Source organism: Lithobates pipiens, unplaced genomic scaffold (assembly GCF_037356315.1).
Source record: "Lithobates pipiens isolate NorthernLeopardFrog02 unplaced genomic scaffold, aLitPip1_a1.2 Scaffold_18, whole genome shotgun sequence".
In the NCBI taxonomy this organism is placed as follows: Eukaryota; Metazoa; Chordata; class Amphibia; order Anura; family Ranidae; genus Lithobates; species Lithobates pipiens.
Genome location: NW_027507758.1, coordinates 592,062,815 through 592,082,546, shown reverse-complemented (window position 1 = coordinate 592,082,546; position 19,732 = coordinate 592,062,815).

Below are 19,732 nucleotides of genomic sequence, written 5' to 3'. Positions count from 1 at the left end.
CATAGATGGCCACTGCCCATTGATAACAAATTTCGATGCATGATCTAGTTCTGAATCCCTGAGACCTTTATAATCTTGGGAATAATTCCCCGGCTCAAAATGTGGATGGCCTAATATAGAGTACAGAGGAGATGTCAGAGATGTAATCTTATTCTGGGAAGCAATTAAATAACCAATTTTCAATGTCGTCCCAATAGTAGGATGTGATTTCACCTCTGCTTGATAGCACCAAATGGCACTTCTCAGGGGAAAACCAGATTGGGATTGCTCTAGTCGAACCCAAAGCTTGGTGAGGTTGTTGCAATTCCAGTCTAAGATGCGCCCCAAGTGGGAGGCCAGATAATAACGTTGTAAGTCGGGTAAGGCCAGCCCCCCCTGTTGTTTAGATAGAGTTAATTGGAACCGCTTAAGTCTGGGTTTTTTATATGCCCATATAAATTGAGTATTCAAGGTTTGAATTTGTTTGAAAAAAGGAGCCCAGATCCGAATCGGAAGGGCTTGGAAAAGGTATATAAACTTAGGAAGTATACTCATTTTAATTAAGTTACATCTCCCGAACCAAGAATGAAGGCCCGAATAAAATTCCAGTTAACCCTATCAAAAGCTTTCTCAGCGTCCGTATTTACAAGAAGATACAGAGTCTTTGTAGATTTTGCCTTATGTACCAAAGCAAGCACTTTAATAGTATTATCCCTGGCTTCTCTGGCGGGAATAAAACCCACCTGGTCAGCATGGATAAGGGACTGCATGTGATGGGCCATTCGCGTCGCCAAAATTTTAGAAAATAATTTCAAGTCTAAATTGAGTAGGGAGATAGGCCTATAGCTCCCGCAAGAAGGTCCTGGGTCTTTTTCTTCCTTGGGGATCAACGAAATATGGGCTCTAAGAGTATCTAATGGAAAATCCACGTTCGAGCTCAAAGCATTAAATAAGTTTACTAACTGCGGGCCAAGAATAGGAAGAAAGATCTTATAGTATTGCGCCATATATCCATCTGGGCCCGGAGCTTTACCCAACTTCAATGAGCCCACTGCAACTTGGACTTCTTCTAACGTAATCGGGTTTTTCAAAGATTCCCTTGCCTCTGATGAAAGAGTCGTTAAGCCAGCGCTAGCTACATAGCTGTCTATATCGGCTTGCTTTACTTCTGAGTCTGGTATATTATAAAGATTAGCATAAAATTTTCCGAAAACTTCCGCTATTTGTGTCGGGGTCGAGACCCTTTGACCCTTGTCAGTCGTTATCTGTGGTATAAAGGAAGCTGATTTCAATTCCTTGACCGATTTTGCCAATAATTTCCCACATTTGTCTCCTGACTCATAGGACAGTTTACGACAAAATTGAAGTGCTGCCTTTGCTTTATAATGAAGCAAGTTTGTAATCTGAGTGCGGAGCATCCCTAATTCAATCTCCAAACCCCATGAAGGAGCATGTTTATGTTGCGCCTCCACGTGGGGCAGGTCTTGATAAAGTTTGGTCAATTGCTCGTTACGCAATCTCTTAATGCGTGCCCCGTGCTTAATAAGTATTCCACAGAGCACCGATTTATGAGCCTCCCAAATTATCCCTTGATCGCAGTCCTGTGTATCATTTTCTTGAAAGTAGAGACCCAATTCCTTTGTTACATCCGCCAGAACTTCTGGCGTCTGTAGGAGGCTCTCATTCAGGCGCCAAAAAAGTAGATCTGGGCGAGAACTGCCCAGAAAGCTCGTATGTAATAGTTACAGGGGCATGGTCGGACCATGTGATATGGCCAATGGAAGAGGCACTCACTAGATGCAGCTGATCGTGAGGAATCAAGAAAAATATTCAATGTTTGCGTCAAATTTGAAAACCGCTGGAACACTAACGTGAAAAATTGAAAGTGCTCATTTTAAAGGCTTATATGCAAGTTATTGTCATTGTCATAAAAAGTGTTTGGGGACCTGGGTCCTGCCACAGGGGACATGTATCAATGCAAAAACATTTTTTTTTAAATGGCAGTTTTTTCGGGAGCAGTGATTTTTTTTATGCTTAAAGGGAAACAATAAAAATGAAATATTCCTTTAAATATCGTGCCTGGGGGGTGTCTATAGTATGCCTGCAAAGTGGCACATTTTTCCCGTGTTTAGAACAGTACCACAGCAAAATGAAATTTCCAAAGATCTGTGATCAATTGGCCCCCTGGACCATTATCGACTTTCCTTGATGAGTTTTCTGCCTGGCTACCCTACTTTCTCTCTTCGAAAATTCCCACAATCCTTCTCGGTGATTTCAACATCCCTGCTAATACAAACACTCCTGCTACTTCTAAACTTCTTAGGCCGCGTACACACGGGCGAATTGTCTGTCCAACTTAGTCCGCTGAACCGTGTTTCAGCGGACAATCCACTCGTGTGTGGGCTTCAGCGGACTTTTTCAGCGGACTGTCTGACGAACAAAGTCTTACGGAATTTCCGTAATTTTGTCCGTTCAAACTTGGTTTTGTCCGTCCAAACTTGGTTTCAGCGGACAGTCCGCTCGTGTGTAGGCAAGTTGGACGGACTAAGTATGGCGCATGCTCAGAAAGGATTTACACGGTCGAAGGTTGCATTGCAGTGTATAGGACGTCGTTTTTCTAGTCCCGTCGTACGTGCTGTACACGTCATCGCGCACGCTTTCAGCGGACTGTCTGCTCATCGTGTGTGGTCAAGTCCGTTCATTCAAAATTTGGACGGACTGTCTGTCGGATTGTCTGACGAACTTAGTTGGCCAGACAATCCGCCCGTGTGTACGCGGCCTTAGTCTAACCTCTTTGTTTGATCTGAAGCAATGGGTACAGGCTTCTACTCACTCTGATGGAAACACCCTCGACCTTGTATTCTCCTACCTATGCACGCCATGCAACTTCTCAAACAATCCCTTTCCTCTTTCTGACCACCACCTTATTAGTTTCTCTCTCGCCCTATCTTCCACCACCTTTCCCTCCAATCGCCTAACCATCACCCGTAGAAACTTTCGCAACTTCAACTCTACTCTCCTCTATTCTGCTACTGACCATCTCTATGACAAAATCTCTCCCCTGTCCTGCCTCAATCAAGCCACTTCCATCTACAATAATCCCTGTCCTCCACCCTGGACATGCTCGCTCCCCTCACTACATGCAGAATCAGGCCTCGACCCCTAAAACCCTGCAAACAGATGACACTAAAATTCTCAAAAAACATAGTGGCGCTCTTGAGCATCTGTGACACAAGTATCTCAAAGACTTCAACCAATACAAATCTGCCCTCCAAAAATACTATTCTTTCCTCCACATTGCCAAACAAACCTATTTTACAACTCTTATTAACAACTTCTCATCCAGTCCTCATAAACTCTTCTCTACCTTCAACTCTCTACTTTGTCCTCCACCACCTCCACCCACTAACTCACTCACTGCCCAGGAGATTATATCAATCTTGTTTTTGAAGTGATTAGCAATCTGTGATGAAATCTCCACTCCCCTGGACCCTATCCCCTCTCAAATACTACAGTCACTCCCTCTAATTCTATCCTACACTCTCTAACCCACATTTTCAAACTCTCCCTAACCTCTGGCATCTTCCCCAATGCTCTAAAACATGCACTGGTCACTCCCATACTTAAAAAGCCATCCTGGGATCCTACCAATCTTAACAACCTACGCCCTATCTCCTTGCTTCCCTTTCCTCTAAACTCCTTGAATGCCTGGTTTACAACCGAGTGACCACCTCATTAAGAATAACCTTCTTGGTCCCCTTCAATCTGGATTTCGCCCTCAATACTCCACACAAACTGCTCTTTTAAAACTCACAAATGAACTACTAATTGAAAAACCAATTGACACTATTCTGTACCCCTACTTCTGGACCTTTCAGATACCTTTGACACGATTGACTACCCCCTCCTCAAAAAAAAAACTTTACTCCCTCGGTCTCAGCGGCTGTGCTCTTCAGTGGCTCTCATCCTACCTATCCCAATGCAAATTTAGTGTCACTTACAATTCTACTTCCTCCACTCTTCTTCCCTTCTCCGTCGGGCCCCTCAAGGTTCTGTTCTTGGACCTCTTTTATTTTCAATGTACAGCTCTTCCCTGGGTCAGCTGATAGCCTCTCACAGCTTTCAATATAATTTCTACACTAACAACAACAAATCTATCTTTCCACCTCTCAACTCACTCCATCACCACCACTCACTCCATCTCCACCAGACATATCTGTATGGATGTCACACCACTTCCTCAAACTCAACTTGTTCAAAACTGAGCTTATAATATTTCCTCCCCCACGTGCCCTTCAGGTCTGATATGGAAACTAAGGGGACCCTGCGCAAAATTTAATTAAAAAAAAGCCAAGAAAATGGCATAGGGGTCCCCCCCAAAATCATGATTTGTCTAGAAAGGGAAAGGCCCCTTTCACACGGGGCAGATCAGTAATGATCCACCCCGTGATGATCCGCTCGCTCAGCGGGGATCGCTCCATTGTCCCCGCTGAGCCGGTGGCTGACAGGGCGGTCTCCACACACAGTGCAGGGACCGCCCTGTCAGCTCTCCGCTCTCCTCTATGGGGATCGGATGAGCACGGACCGTCTGTCCGTGTTCATCCGATCCGCTCTGCAGACGGATAGAAAAATAGGATTTTCCTCCGTCTGCAGAATCGGACTATAGCGGAGGCGGACAATAGCATGTGTCTGCGGATGTTCATCCGCAGACACCTGCTATCCCATAGGGATGAATGTATGTCCGTATTTCATCCGCAAATGGATGGATGAAATACAGACATACTGTCCGCATGTGTGAAAGGGGCCAAAGAGAGTTAGATTGAAATCTCCATATAAAAGTAACGTTCCTATTTTATGTGATTCGATTACCTGTAAAAGGCGAGAGAGGAACAAAGTAGGACTTTTGTTGGGGGCATAATATGAAATTACTGTTATGGCAGTATTATGCAAATATCCTGTTAGAATCAGATATTGCCCTTCCAGGTCTTTAATCTCCTTTAATAATATAAATGGATTATTGTGGTGAAATGCATTAAGTACACCTCACTGTTTAGTTGAAACTGAGGCTGTGTAGACCTATGAGTACGTTTTGCTGAAAAATTTAGGAGTGGATTGTGGTGTGAAGTGGGTTTCTTGAAGGCACAAGATATGTACTTTTCTAGTGGCAAAGGAGTGAAAGGCTTTGGTGCATTTTTGTGGGATGTTCAGGCCCTGAACATTCAGGAATAGTACATTTAACAGAGATATATGGTTATGAATGCATGAGGTAAGATACCATGTTTTTCAAAACATTGAGTAGGTAGACCTGCCTCCAGATGGGGGGTGATAGGAAAGGATAGAAAAGGAAAGGGTAGAAGATTTAATAATAACAAAAAAAATTCTTCATTTTGAATAGTAAATAAAACATATATAATCTCATAACACTTTCGTTGGGGGGGTAAAAAAACTCCCCCCAAGGGTACATTGGCCACTGTCAATTCTACACTATATCAATGAACTAACTGAGAGTAGCAAAAAGGGAGCACAAGAAACATTCCCAAAAGAACAATAAAGCCTACAGTACTAGTAGTAAGTTTCCATAAGTATATAAGTAACAATAATATTTTAGCACTAGCAGGGCACTAGCAGGAACTGGGGGACAAATAATGGAAAAGAAACATGGACATTGAAAATGTATTCATTTTGACCATTAAAGTGAATGTAAACCCACTTTCTATTCTAAAAGTCACCCCTCACCTTGTAGGAGCCCGCAATATCCTCTAATCTGTGGGCATTTTTTTTGGCCCTCGGTGGGCGGAGTCGTGACGTCAGAGGACTCCTCCGCCCAACACTGTATGTATTCAGCCACATGTCTTTGGTAAAAAAAAAGTCAATAACTGTATATTTATTGGTTTGCGCAAAAGTTGTCACATCTACAAACTAAGGTACGTTTTCTGGAATTTACGCAGCTTTTAGTTTACGACTGCCTATCTCATTTCTTGAGGTGCTAAAATGGCAGGGCAGTACAAAACCCCCCCCAAATAACCCCATTTTGGAAAGTAGACCCCCTAAGGAAATTGATAAGTGGCATGTTGAGCCCATTGAATATTTTATTTTTTTGCCTCAAGCGAATGAATAATGACAAAAAAATTTTTTTTTTTTTTTTTTTTTTACACAAAGTTGTCACTAAATGATATATTGCTCACACATGCTATGGGCATATGTGAAATGACACCCCAAAATAAATTCTGCTGCTTCTCCTGAGTACGGGGATACCACATATGTGGGACTTTTTGGGAGCCTAGCCGCGTACGGAGCCCTGAAAACCAAGCACCGCCTTCAGGCTTTCTAAGGGCGTAAATTTTTGATTTCACTTCTCACTACCTATTACAGTTTTGAAGGCCATAAAATGCCAAGATGGCACAAAACCCCCACAAATGACCCCATTTTAGAAAGTAGACACCCCAAGCTATTTGCTGAGAGGCATGTTGAGTCCATTGAATATTTTATATTTTGCCACAAGTTGCGGGAAAATTACAAACTTTTTTTTTTTTTTTCACAAAGTTGTCACTAAATGATATATTGCTCACGCATGCCATGGGCATATGTGAAATGACACCCCAAAATAAATTCTGCTGCTTCTCCTGAGTACGGGGATACCACATATGTGGGACTTTTTGGGAGCCTAGCCGCGTACGGGGCCCCGAAAACCAAGCACCGCCTTCAAGCTTTCTAAGGGCGTTACAGTTTTGAAGGCCATAAAATGCCAAGATGGCACAAACCCCCCCCAAATGACCCCATTTTGGAAAGTAGACACCCCTAAATTTAGGGGTACACTAGTGAGACTAGGTAATAAATGGCGGGTGCCCTGAAACTATAAAAAAATAACTAACCAACCAGCGTCACCTGTAACAGTTATATAAGTATAAAATTAAGGAAAACCGCGCTCAACAACGGTGGGAAGTAAGAAAGGATAGCAATAACAGTGGCTACAGCCAAATACTAGTTATATCATTAGGTTGCTGCCACCCACAAGGAAAGAAACTCCAATAGGTGTTTCCTCCAAAAAATAGAACAATATGGTAACCGGGGCAATTGGCGCTACCTACAAATAAAACTCCTTACATGTATGTATGTAAATATATAATCCCGAATATATCATGTATTCATCCTAAAGAATATATATATAATAAAAAGGGGTATAACCCAAAAAATCCTGCTATTCTGCGATTTTTAATTTGCAAGCTACTCAGATGTCCCAAAAAACAGCAAAATTCCTACCGTAGATTAATTCCTGAGATTGACAAATAGTTCCAGTAAACAAAGGGAAAGGAAAGAACCAAAAACCAAACAACAACAAACAAAAAAAACAAAAGATTTGTATCTGTATCGCTAAAAAGCAATATTCCCTAAAATCGCATTATCGCCAAAATATGGTTAAATAAGCAAATTCCCAGTAGGAGGCGTGTGTAAATGTGCTAGTGAAATTATAATCCCAAATATACAAACTATAAGTGCAAAACGCTAATATAGACATATATATATAAAATTATTGCCTAAAATCGCATTATCGCCAAGATATGCAAAATCCCAGTAGGAGGTGTATATAAATGTGCTTAATGAAATTAAAATTCAAACCCTAAATATACAACCTATGAATGCAAAATGCTAATATAAGCATATATATGAAATAACAAAATATTAATAGTATATAAAAATTATATCAAAATTATATCAAAAAAGTGCGAGTGAAAAAACAAAAAACAAAAATATAAAAAACAAAAAAGCAAAAAAGTATAAAAAAACAAAAAATCAATTAACCCCCAAATTAAATAAACAATCCATAATAACCAAAAGTGCAAAAATAGTGTCCAATTTTCCAAAAAAATCTTCAATGGTGCAATTACAGAAAGTTCAAATGTGACTATAGTGCTTCCTGTGCAATCTTCAACGTGACTTCTGTGTTCCCCCACAAGGTACCCCACTCACCAGAAGAATACACCCCTGCAGGGGTAATTCGCCTTGAAATCAAAGTCTGCCGATATCCAGCTCTTCATTCGCATCCAGAGAGAGTTTTCTCAATCCCTGCTGATGTCCAGCTCCTCAATCGCAACCAAGGGGAGATTTCATATATCCTCATAAGAAAAAAATTGTAGCCTCCATAGTGTGATTTGTATAAAAAATCAATTTATTGCCACAAAAATATAAACCAATAAAAACATAAAAAATGATAAAAACGAAAAAAACAAATCTCATATATTGAGACAAAATGTGGAACCACAGTCCATTAAAAAATCACTCAGCCTCCATATATAAATAAATGGTAACGTTCCAGGAAAACAAATCCTAGAACAAAGCTGAGAGAAATTTTTTTGCACTTTTGGTTATTATGGATTGTTTATTTAATTTGGGGGTTAATTGATTTTTTGTTTTTTTATACTTTTTTGCTTTTTATATTTTTGTTTTTTGTTTTTTCACTCGCACTTTTTTGATATAATTTTGATATAATTTTTATATACTATTAATATTTTGTTATTTCATATATATGCTTATATTAGCATTTTGCATTCATAGGTTGTATATTTAGGGTTTGAATTTTAATTTCATTAAGCACATTTATATACACCTCCTACTGGGATTTTGCATATCTTGGCGATAATGCGATTTTAGGCAATAATTTTTTATATATATGTCTATATTAGCGTTTTGCACTTATAGTTTGTATATTTTGGATTATAATTTCACTAGCACATTTACACACGCCTCCTACTGGGAATTTGCTTATTTAACCATATTTTGGCGATAATGCGATTTTAGGGAATATTGCTTTTTAGCGATACAGATACAAATCTTTTGGTTTTTTTGTTTGTTGTTGTTTGGTTTTTGGTTCTTTCCTTTCCCTTTGTTTACTGGAACTATTTGTCAATCTCAGGAATTAATCTACAGTAGGAATTTTGCTGTTTTTTGGGACATCTGAGTAGCTTGCAAATTAAAAATCGCAGAATAGCAGGATTTTTTGGGTTATACCCCTTTTTATTATATATATATTCTTTAGGATATATACATGATATATTCGGGATTATATATTTACATACATACATGTAAGGAGTTTTATTTGTAGGTAGCGCCAATTGCCCCGGTTACCATATTGTTCTGTAACAGTTATATGGTGATCACTGGTGAAAGGGTTAACTAGGGGGCAATCAGGGGGCTTTATGCGGTAGTATATGGGGGTCCCTGGCGCTATAAAAAGCTGCGGCGAACCTAAATACCTACCTGCCTAACTAGCGTCACCTGTGACACTAATACAGCGATCAGAAAAACGATCGCTTATTAGGCTGGGTTCACACTGGAGCGATGGGGGAATGCCACGAATCCGCGGCGGGTTCCCGCATCGCATGCCTCCCGGCGGCAGTTCACACTGCCCTATGCGAACTGCTGGGAGTGTCAGTGAAATGTTAATAACACCCCCAGATCAGTTCGCATATCGCAGTGCGATCTGCAAACTCGGATCGCATGGTGTGAACACCCATGCGATCCGATTCTGCTGCGGACCAAAAAAAGGGTCCCGTGCGAGTTTGCGGCGGGTGCGACACGAATTCAGCCATACTATCTGTATGGCTGAACTCGAATCGCACAGAGATCGGATGTGATTTGCACTGCAGTGCGGTGCGAATCACATCCGTTCTCATAAACCGCTGCAATGTGAACCCAGCCTTAGTGACACTGGCGACGGGGGGTGATCACGGGGTTAAACCTTTATTGGGGGGGTTAGGGGGGTACCTTAGAACTAAAGGGGGCTAACCCTAACTGCCCTAACAGTTATTACAGTCACAAATGACACCCGCCGGGTGATCAGGGGGTTAAACCTTTATTAGGTAATAAATGGCGGGTGCCCTGAAACTATAAAAAAAACTAACCAACCAGCGTCACCTGTAACAGTTATATGGTGATCACTGGTGAAAGGGTTAACTAGGGGGCAATCAGGGGGCTTTATGCGGTAGTATATGGGGGTCTCTGGCGCTATAAAAAGCTGCGGCGAACCTAAATACCTACCTGCCTAACTAGCGTCACCTGTGACACTAATACCGCGATCAGAAAAATGATCGCTTATTAGGCTGGGTTCACACTGGAGCGATGCGGGAACGCCACGAATCCGCGGCGGGTTCCCGCATCGCATGCCTCCCGGCGGCAGTTCACACTGCCCTATGCGAACTGCTGGGAGTGTCAGTGAAATGTTAATGACACCCCCAGATCAGTTCGCATATCGCAGTGCGATCTGCAAACTCGGATCGCATGGTGTGAACACCCATGCGATCCGATTCTGCTGCGGACCAAAAAAAGGGTCCCGTGCGAATTTGCGGCGGGTGCGGCGCGAATTCAGCCATACTATCTGTATGGCTGAACTCGAATCGCACAGAGATCGGATGTGATTTGCACTGCAGTGCGGTGCGAATCACATTCGTTCTCATAAACCGCTGCAATGTGAACCCAGCCTTAGTGACACTGGCGACGGGGGGTGATCACGGGGTTAAACCTTTATTGGGGGGGTTAGGGGGGTACATTAGAACTAAAGGGGGCTAACCCTAACTGCTCTAACAGTTATTACAGTCACAAATGACACCAATGAAAAAAAAACAAAAAAAAAAAATGACATTGGTGTCACTGTGACTGGGGGGCAGGGGTAATTGGGGGGGGTGATCGGGGGGGTGTGAGTGTGCCTGGCATGTTCTACTGTGTAGTGTCGTGTTGGTGCAACTCACCGATCCTCTCTCCTCGGTGTCGGAACGAAAAATACCGACACGGAGGAGAGATTACATCACTTCCTCTCCTGTGTTTACATTACAGGAGAGGAAGTGATGTCATGGAGCATTTCCATTCGTCGGGAGCGATCGCGAGGGGGTGGCCATGAATGAATGGCCGCCCCCTCATCCCGGATCGCTCCCGAACGAATACCGACCGCCGCAGGCACCGGGGGGGCCTGATCGGGCCCCCCACCCGCGGGAAGGCAGGGACGTACAGGTACGCCCATATGCCTGCCCGTGCCATTCTGTCGACGTACATCGTCGTGCGGCGGTCGTCAAGTGGTTAAGGTTGTCAATTTCATTATAGCATTCTACATTGTTAATTTCTAAATAATCTACTCTGGTTTGAAGTGTGGATAAGCACTGGCCCAGCTCTCTTATTTCCTTGGTAAGGCTAGTAGTAATATGGTCTAAGGTGCTTTTCAATGCTTTTTGAAGCAGTTTTTCTATTTGTTTCAGTGTAACTGGTGAGGTAATTTCGTTCTGAGGTGAATCTTCCAAATACTCACAGTTTAATTCAGAATCATATGTGCAGTCTTTGTGACAGTATATGCCTTTAAGTTGATATCATCACCTCGGGAGGTACCTGAGGCAGACTGCTGCAGCGCCATTTTGGCTGTGCTGTGAGGTGGCAATGTTATGTTGATTTTGGAACCCATATTCTGTCCAGCAGCACTGTGACCGAGACCCCTAAATTCAGAAGTGCTGTGGGCACAACTTGATATATTTTATGTGCGGGTGTTTGGCAAAGACCCGCCGTTATTCGGCTTTATCGTTATCTCAGAGCTTCAGGCAGGCGTGTCTGCTCTGCTTGGCTCCGCCCCTCAACTCCTTTTAACAACAATATTTTACACTATTTTTTCAACTAACATCACCACACTATGGAACAAATTTATCTCAATCATGGCGTAACCCAACACTTTTCCATTAAACACAAAAAACTTGGTTGGCTGTTTGCGATTGAATAAGTAACTACTATGTAACTATGTAGCATATTCAGAATTATATTTTTCCTGCTGAGGGGTTTAGAAAGCTTTGTAATCAAGAAACCTACTATATTTTCATACAGAATATCCTGAACCCAATGGGTTAAAGAATAGAATGTTAGCACCCGGGGGTGCGCATCGCAGTGATCGTTGTTGAGGTGTGTCAGTCTGACACCCCGCAACTATGATCTCGGTAAAGAGTCTCCGACGGAGACTCTTTACCACGTGATCAGCCATGTCCAATCACGGCTGATCACAGTGTAAATAGGAAGAGCCGTTGATCGGCTTTTCCTCACTCGCGTCTGTCAGATGCGAGTAGAGGAGAGACGATTGGCTGCTCCTCTGACAGGGGGGGTTTGTGCTGATCGATTATCAGCGCAGCCCCCCCAAGGATGCCCACACTAGACCACCAGGGCCACCACCAGACCACCAGGGATGCCCAGCACCAGGTATGCACCCTAGACCACCAGGGATGCCAGTCAGTGCCCACAATGGATGCCAATCAGTGCCCACAATGGGCATCACTGATTGGCATGCATTATTGTTTGGCACGGATTGGCATCCATCAGTAAAAAAACAATATAATACAATGTCACCTATCAGTGTCCACCCATGCCACCTATCAGTGCCTGTCCGTGCCGCCTATCAGTGCCCACCCATGCCACCTATCAGTGCCCATCCATGCCACCTATCAGTGCCCATCCATGCCCATCTGTGCCACCTATCCATGCCCATTCATGCCGACTATCCATGCCAATCCGTACCAGCTATTAGTGCCAATTTGTGCCACCTATAAGTGTCCATCCGTGTCGCCCATCAGTGCCACCTACCAGTGCCCATCAGTGCCGCCTATCAGTGCCCATCAATGTCACCTCATCAGTGCCACTTCATTGGTGCCACCTCATCAGTGTCCATTAGTGCCGCCTTATCAGTGCCCATCAGTGCAGCCCCATCAGTGCACATCAGTGAAGGAGAAAACATACTTATTTACAACGTTTTGAAACTTAAACAAAAAAACATATTTTCTTTTCAAAATTTTCGTTTTTTTTTTATTTGTTTAGCAAAAAAAAAAAAAACGTAGAGGTGATAAAATACCACCATAAGAAAGCTCGATTTGTGGGAAAAAACAGTGGGTACAGTGTAGCATGACTGCGCAATTGTCATTCAAAGTGCAACAGCGCTGAAAGCTCTAAATTTGTCTGGGCAGGAAGGTGTTTAAGTGCCTGGTATTGAGGTGGTTAATGTTTGAAGGATCCGAAATAACATAGCGACATAACAAATGATCTGAATTGATCTGGATCCATTTGCTTTTATTCTAGTGAGTGTAGTGTGGATTTTCTAATAAGATTCTTTTGTATTGGAGTTGAACTTGAGAGACCAGCACTACTGATCTACAGGTTAGGCCAACTAGACCTTGATGACTTATCAACATTGTTGTTAAATGCCACTTAGATGAGTGGCTCTATAGCTTTGTTTTATTACATAACATCAGTTGGTTATATTGAACCAATATCTGTGGATCGCTCAGCTCACCTACAATCTCCCACTGTGGCCATCCTGGTACAACCTATGTTGCAGGCCGACCCTGCTGCTGCGCCAGTCTCTGTGCAGGCATCTGCCTCGAGTATTACCTCTATAAGAGGTATGTCTGACCCCGCAATTTGGTGGCAATCCAGTCCAATGCAGAGGGTTTCTCAACCAGGTTGAGCTATACTTTGAGATGCTGCCCTAGGCATTTCCCACAGAAAGAGGCTCTCTCCCACAGAGAGAGCCTTGGCCTGGGCAAACCCTCTATGGGAGAAGCAAAAAACTGTTGTCTTGAGCCACCCTGAGTTTGTGGCTTTGTTTAAAAGGGTATTTGATGTCTTTGACAAAGGTCAAACCAGTAGTTTGCCTCCACACCGGCCGTATAATTTCACAATTGACTTTCAACCTGGTGCCATACCCCCTGGTGGCCGGGTTTACCCTTTGTCAGTCTTGGAAGATAAGGCCAGAGGCGGCTCTAGGCTTTGTGAGGCCTTAGGCATAAACTAGACATGAGGCCCCACTCACGTCTATAACGGGGGGAAAAAAATAATTCAAGCAAAAAAAATGAATTGCATATATTAAGAGTACTGGTGTCAATGTGCTCAATCATACCAGTACTGAGAGCACACTGACACCAGCGCTGAGAGCACACTGACACCAGGGCTGACAGCACACTGACGCCAGGGCTGAGACAGAGCACACTGACACCAGGGCTGAGACAGAGCACACTGACACCAGGGCAGAGACAGAGCACACTGACACCAGGGCAGAGACAGAGCACACTGACACCAGGGCTGAGAGCACACTGACACCAGGGCTGAGACAGAGCACACTGACACCAGGGCTGAGACAGAGCACACTGACACCAGCACTGAGCTAGAGCACACTGACACCAGCGCTGAGAGCACGCTGACACCAGGGCTGAGAGCACACTGACACCAGGGCTGAGACAGAGCACACTGACACCAGCACTGAGCTAGAGCACACTGACACCAGCACTGAGCTAGAGCACACTGACACCAGCGCTGAGAGCACACTGACACCAGCGCTGAGAGCACGCTGATACCAGGGCTGAGAGCACACTGACACCAGGGCTGAGACAGAGCACACCGACACCAGCACTGAGCTAGAGCACAATGACACCAGCGCTAAGTACACTGACACCAACACTGAGAGCACACTGACACTAGCGCTGAGTACACTGACACCAATGCTGAGAGAACACTGACACCAGCGCTGAGAGAACACTGACACCAGGGCTGAGGTAGAGCACACTGACACCAGGGCTGAGGTAGAGCACACTGACACCAGGGCTGAGGTAGAGCACAATGACACCAGAGCTGACACAGAGCACACTGACACCAGGGCTGACACAGAGCACACTGACACCAGGGCTGAGGTAGAGCACACTGACACCAGAGCTGACACAGAGCACACTGACACCATGGCTGAGGTAGAGCACACTGACACCAGAGCTGACACAGAGCACACTGACACCAAGGCTGAGGAAGAGCACAATGACACCACAGCTGACACAGAGCACACTGACACCACAGCTGACACAGAGCACACTGACACCAGAGCTGACACAGAGCACACTGACACCAGGGCTGACACAGAGCACACTGACACCAGAGCTGACACAGAGCACACTGACACCAGGGCTGAGGTAGAGCACATTGACACCAGGGCTGAGGTAGAGCACACTGACACCAGAGCTGACACAGAGCACACTGACACCAGGGCTGAGGTAGAGCACACTGACACCAGGGCTGACACAGAGCACACTGACACCAGAGCTGACACAGAGCACACTGACACCAGGGCTGAGGTAGAGCACATTGACACCAGGGCTGAGGTAGAGCACACTGACACCAGAGCTGACACAGAGCACACTGACACCAGGGCTGAGGTAGAGCACACTGACACCAGAGCTGACACAGAGCACACTGACACCAGGGCTGAGGTAGAGCACACTGACACCAGGGCTGACACAGAGCACACTGACACCAGAGCTGACACAGAGCACACTGACACCAGGGCTGACACAGAGCACACTGACACCAGAGCTGACACAGAGCACACTGACACCAGGGCTGAGGTAGAGCACATTGACACCAGGGCTGAGGTAGAGCACACTGACACCAGAGCTGACACAGAGCACACTGACACCAGGGCTGAGGTAGAGCACACTGACACCAGGGCTGACACAGAGCACACTGACACCAGAGCTGACACAGAGCACACTGACACCAGGGCTGAGGTAGAGCACATTGACACCAGGGCTGAGGTAGAGCACACTGACACCAGAGCTGACACAGAGCTCACTGACACCAGGGCTGACACAGAGCTCACTGACACCAGGGCTGACACAGAGCACACTGACACCAGGGCTGACACAGAGCACACTGACACCAGAGCTGACACAGAGCACACTGACACCAGGGCTGAGGTAGAGCACATTGACACCAGGGCTGAGGTAGAGCACACTGACACCAGAGCTGACACAGAGCACACTGACACCAGAGCTGAGGTAGAGCACACTGACACCAGGGCTGACACAGAGCACACTGACACCAGGGCTGAGGTAGAGCACATTGACACCAGGGCTGAGGTAGAGCACACTGACACCAGAGCTGACACAGAGCACACTGACACCAGGGCTGAGGTAGAGCACACTGACACCAGGGCTGACACAGAGCACACTGACACCAGAGCTGACACAGAGCACACTGACACCAGGGCTGAGGTAGAGCACATTGACACCAGGGCTGAGGTAGAGCACACTGACACCAGAGCTGACACAGAGCTCACTGACACCAGGGCTGACACAGAGCTCACTGACACCAGGGCTGACACAGAGCACACTGACACCAGAGCTGACACAGAGCATACTGACACCAGAGCTGACACAGAGCACACTGACATCAGGGCTGAGGTAGAGCACATTGACACCAGGGCTGACACAGAGCACACTGACACCAGAGCTGACACAGAGCACACTGACACCAGGGCTGAGGTAGAGCACATTGACACCAGGGCTGAGGTAGAGCACACTGACACCAGAGCTGACACAGAGCACACTGACACCAGGGCTGACACAGAGCACACTGACACCAGAGCTGACACAGAGCACACTGACACCAGAGCTGACACAGAGCACACTGACACCAGAGCTGACACCACACCACTGTACCACCCCCCCTCCAGTCACATGTACCACCCCCCCAGTGACATGCACCCCCTAGTCACATTTACCTCACATACAGCAAGGCTCTGTCCCCTCATAGTTCAGTCCGTCGGCTGCACAGTGCACACAGACAGGCTGAATTGGCTCCGCCTCTATCATGGAAGCCCCGCCCTGGAAGGAGGGTAGACTCGGCGATCCTGTGCTGAGATGCTAGCTGTGCCCTGCCCTTGCACAAGAAAGGACGGACAGGATTTGATGGCGGGGCAGGCAGGGCGGGGCAGGCCAGTTGATGGTCTCTGTGTCTGCTGGTGTTCTGAGTGGAAGGACACCTGCACTGCAGTTCCACTTCCAGTGAAGTTTTCTGGACAGGAGTGGGGCGGGGTGTTACAGAGAAGAGAGGAGGCGGGCTGACTGTACTCTGACCGAGCAGGCACCTGGGACGGATGTATGATGATAGCCAGAGGCGGCTCTTTAGGCAAAGTATGCGGGAGCGAGGCCCCTAGAAGGGCGAGGCCTTAGGCCACCGCCTACTTTGCCTAATTAGAGAGCCGCCTCTGCAGCTTGCTAATCCTCGCTACCAGTAATAAATGTATTGTATCACTGATATCCAGATAAAGCAGTGGAGCGTAGTTATAGTGTAGTGCCGCTGTGTGTGCTGATGTTATCCACTGTGCGTGGGGAACTAGCTCGAGTCGGCTGGAGAGGGGTTGGTAGTGATCACGATTCTGCCCGCCTTTCGAGGGAAGAACGAGCGTTATCGATCTGGATATTTGATGTGAGGCTTATCGGTTATCGTGCGAGGGTCCCATGGGATTGTGCAATATTGTATGAGATGCAAGCTGTAAATAATTTTACTCTTTGCGACATTAAAAAGGAAAAAAAAAAATAAAAAATCAAGGAGGTAAGCAACTTAACTTGAGGATAAGGCATCCAGAATGTTATTATGGCTTACAATCTTGATTAATGCCATGCAATCGTTAGCCATGTATGGCATGAAATGATAGATACATGAAAGAAGACAAGTTGTGACCGCGTGTACTTTTACCATTGAACAAAGTAATAACATGTAATCTAGAACCATAACAAAGACATTATAACAGAATAACAAGTCCAGGGCTGTTAGATATTAATCATGTATTAGTTATCAGCCACATGGGTATAGTACCGCTAGCTAAAGAAAACTACTAACATTGGAGGTTATCCGAGCAGTTACGTTGTGGGTGAGTTTACATTTCTCACAGGGACCAATATGCCAAGAATACTATAAAGTAGAGGCTAGTCGTATTCTGTATTCAAATGATCCATGTATATAGAAGAACTGGCCAGCTAGGGATAATATTTAGGATGTGTAGGAGACGGGAGGACTAGGGATTGAGAAAGGTGAGGGAATAAATATCATTGTTAGAGGGTGGAGTGACACACGCATTTGATACTCAATAAAATATGTTCTATCGACTCCAATTAATTTGGGATGTTTGAAAAATATCTAATACCTCCCATTCTCCGCTGCATCCTGAAAAAAAAAAAAAAGTGTGTTTGTATATGACCGTCTGTCGTAAAATCATGATGAATCTGAGTATGAGAGACAGCAAAACATAAGTATAAACCCCCCAAAAAAAGGGGGAGGGGAAAAAATTTTAAGTGGAAAAAACAAGAAAGGGGTGGGGGGGCAACCCGATAATGAGCTTTCTCACTTGGATCGTTCTGGCCAGTTTAGGATGAGTTAAAACAACAAAAGGTATAGGGGATCAACTGCTCTAAAAGAATGCCATGTTGAAAAATCCTTTTTAGTGTGGGAGCTTATGCCTCCTGGAGAATAACCGTCAGGGATACCTTTAATGCTGTGAAGTTGCGGTGAGGAGTAGGAGCTGGGATGTTCAAAGACAACGAGGAGCTAGAACTAGAGAGAATTCGGATCAGCGGTCTCTTCGGGCTCTTCTTGAATGCGGGGCTTTCGACGGGCTATCACCTTGGGACGCGTCATTTCTCATGGTGGCGTTCCTGGGATCCGATGGCGAGCGTCATCTTCTGGAGCGCTGTTCCTGGAACTCCATCGAATCGGTAGGTGCATAGTGGACTTTGGTTGCGGGAGGGCGGAATTCCGCGTACCAGTCTGGAGCTGCAGTGAGGGGGATGTCAAGTGTTTCACAGAAGAATCTGATATCCTCTGGCACCCTTAGAATTGCTGTTCTTCCTCCTGAAGTAGCTGAGAGAGCGAAGGGGAACTTCCAGCGGTACGGAATCCCCTTCGCTCGTAAGACTTCCAAGATGGGGCGGAGCTCCCTCCTCCTTTGGAGAGTGATGGTCGATAGATCTTGGAAAATATTGATCTCTGCACCTTTATATTTCACTGGGCTAGACGATGATCTAGCCCTTCGAAGGATGTCTTCTTTCTGTCTGTAATCAATCAGGCAACAGATCACATCTCGGGGTGGATCAGAGTCTCTGTGTCTGGGATGCAGGGCCCGATGAATTCGCTCCATCCCGATAGGGGAGTCTGGCGGTTGTTCCAAGATAGTGTTAAACAGGCCTACTACTAGGGATGAGCCGAACACCCCCCGGTTCGGTTCGCACCAGAACTTGCGAACGACCCCCGCGTTCGGTACGAACGTTAGAACCCCATTGAAGTCTATGGGACTTGAACTTTCGAATTGGAAAGTGCTAATTTTAACGGCTAATATGCAAGATAGTGTGCTAAAAAGGATTTGGCGACCTGCCTCCTGCCTCAGGGGACATGGGTCACTGCAAAAAAAAGTTTTAAAAACTACCGTTTTGGCGGGAGCAGTGATTTTAATGACGATTAAAGTGAAAAAAAAAGTGAAATATTCCTTTAAATATGGTGCCTGGGAGGTGTCTATAGTATGCCTGTGAAGTGCCACGTGTTTCCCGTGTTTAGAACAGTCCCTGCACAAAATGACATTAAACGGAAATAACACCATTTAAAACTGCTTGCGGTTTTAATGTTATATCTGGTTCCTGCAATATGGTTGAAAATCATTCAGAAAAATGGCATGGGTAGCCCTCCCTGCCCATTACCAGCCTATTTGGGTCTTGTACACATATTAAGGGGAACCCCGTACCCATATTAAAAAAAGGAAATGCGTGTGGCCCCCAGGCCCTATATACTCAGAACAGCAGTATACAGGCGGTGCAAACAAGACAGGGACTGTGTAGGTTTGTTGTGTTAAGTTGAATCTGTTTGTCATTTTCAACCGGTACATTTTTAAAGTGTAGCTCCAGTCAAAAAAAATATCTTTAAGCTTTTT